Below are 2,704 nucleotides of genomic sequence, written 5' to 3' on the forward strand. Positions count from 1 at the left end.
CTCCACATGTACTCCCCTAGAAAATCATAAAACTTTAGTGCTGCGGGTGGGGGTTAGTGGTGAGTGAGCTGGATTGCTGACAATATTTGAAAATAACAGAGTACCTAGCTAATGTTATTTCTTTCTCTAAAATTCATTTAAAAAAAACAAAACAAAACATTTCAGAGGCCAGGCATGGTGGCTTATGCCTGTAATCCTAGCACTCTAGAAGGCTGAACCAAGTGGATTGCTTGAGCTCAGGTGTTTGAGGTTGCTATGAGCTATGACAGCATGAGACTCTAGCCTGGAGCAACAGAGTGAGACTCTGTCTCAAAAATAAATAAATGAGGCTCGGCGCCTGTAGCTCAGTAGTTAGGGTGCCGGCCATATACACTGGGGCTGGTGGGTTCCAACCTGGCCCAGGTCTGCTGAACAACAATGACAACTATAACAACAACAACAACAAAAATAGCAAGGTATTGTGGCAGGCACCTGTAGACTCAGCTACTTGGGAAGTTGATGCAAGAGAATCACTTTATCCTAAGAGTTTGAGGTTGCCGTGAGCTCAGATGACATAGCACTCTATTGAGGGTGGCAAAGAGAGACTCTGTCTCAAAAAAAAGAAAAATTTCTCTATAGAATCCAAAACCTACGGAGTGCTTAACATAAGACATTGTAGAATATGTACTTAATTTAAGTGTTTAACCTACTGAGTGTCTTAATATACAACATTATAGGATATGCAAAGACAAATGACATATAATCTTTGCCCTCAAAGAGGTTTTTTTTTTGTTTTGTTGTTTTTGAGACAGAGTCTCACTTTGTCACCTCTGGTAGAGTGCTGTGGTGTCACAGCTCACAACCTCAAACTCTTGGGCTCAACTGATCCTGCTGCCTCAGCCTCCCGAGGAACTGGGACTATAGTTGCTCGATGGCTATTATTTTTGGAGACAAGGTCTCAGTCTTGCTTAGGCTGGTCTTGTACTCCTAAACTCAGGCAATCTACCTGCCTTGGCCTCCCAGAGTGCTAGGATTACAAGCATGAGCCACTGTGCCTGGCCTCCTCAAAGAGTTTTTAATTTAGTGTAAGGGACAAATATACATGCAAATCATGATAATAAAATGCACAGTGAGGTAATTTAATTTCACAAAAATCCACTGAGAGTTCATCATAAACCAGCCCTATGCTGTAACAAGGATAGAAAATATTATGAAGGAGCAAAGAGATTAATTCTGACCAGGAAGATTGGGAAAGGGGTTTTGGAGAACAGAGCGTTTAATCCAAAGTTACACAACTACAACCAGTAAGTGATGGAGTTGGAATTTTGTTTCATGCAGTCATTCCAGAATCCACACCCACAAAAGCTATGCTCCACCACCTCCCAGATGGTGGACCATGGGGTAACACGGTGGTGGACCATGGGGTATCACAAGATAAATAAGTACAAGTAGTCTGCTGTGGCTAGACAAGGGGTTTCCAACCCTGGCTGCACATTAGGAATTTGGGGGAAGCATTATTTTTTATTTGCCTAGAAACAGGGTCTCACTCTGTCATCCAGGCTGGAGTACAGTGGCCTGATTATAGCTCACTGTAATCTTGAACTCCTTGGCTTAAGTGATCCTCCAGTCGTAACTTCCTGAGTAGCTAGGACTACAGGGCTGGACCATACCTGGCTAATTTTTAATTTTTAATTTGCTATATTGCCCAGGCTGGTCTTGAACTCCTGGCCTCAAGTGATCCTCCCACCTCAGCCTCCCCAAACAGTGGGATTATAGGTGTGAACCATCACACATGTCATGAGGAAGCTTTTAACAATATTGGTGCCCAGGCCTCATCCCCAGAGATTGCTTTCCAGGTAGTCTTAACATACAGTCGGAGTTGAGACCTACTGGGCTAGACTCCAAGGTTTATTAAGTGCCAGAAAGGTAGGCTGGATCTAATGGATGCTACATTATGTGTTTCAATTTTATTCTATAGGTAAAGAAGAAGCCACTGGGGAGGGAAATGATAGGATCAGAAGTATATAATAATTAGCCTGATTTAATCATTTCACTGTGTATACATATATCAAAATATCAATGTGTACACTGTAAATATGTATGTAATTTTATGTCAGTTAAAATAAAACTGGGATGGGGTAGATGTAGTATTTAGGATGAATTTTCTAGTAGCAGTATGAAGGAAGGGTGGGGTTTGGGCAGCAGATGGTGAGGGCAAAAATAGAAGTTAGAAGGGTGATGCCATCCTCATGAGAAGTGAGGGAGAACTCACGTGGGGCAGTAGAAATGTAAAGGAAGGGCTAGATATGAGACCTCGCAGAAATAAGCTCCGTAGAACCTGCAGTCAGAAGGGGAGACAAAGAGAGAGGAGTGGAAGAAGACTGCTGCTGTGAGCATGGGAGGGAACTCTGGAAGAAAAGCAGATGGGGAGGTGGTGCCTGTGGCTCAAGGAGTAGGGCGCCAGCCCCAAATACTGGAGGTGGCGGGTTTAAACCCAGCTCTGGCCAAAAACTGCAAAAAAAAAAAAAAAAAAAGCAGATTGAGGAATGGAGAGAGGATTGAGAGTTTGTGTTCTGTCTTCCTGACTTAAAGCTTCCTGAGAAGCAATCATGTGAAAGTGCTAAATGGGCAGTTGGAAATTTGGGTCTGAATCTAAGGAGAGGGACTAAATAAAGCCAAGCTGACTATCATTTAAACTTAGGTAAAAGGCTTGGCGCCTGTGGCT

This window comes from Otolemur garnettii, unplaced genomic scaffold (assembly GCF_000181295.1).
Source record: "Otolemur garnettii isolate 467f Iridium unplaced genomic scaffold, OtoGar3 scaffold00020, whole genome shotgun sequence".
Classification (NCBI taxonomy): domain Eukaryota; kingdom Metazoa; phylum Chordata; class Mammalia; order Primates; family Galagidae; genus Otolemur; species Otolemur garnettii.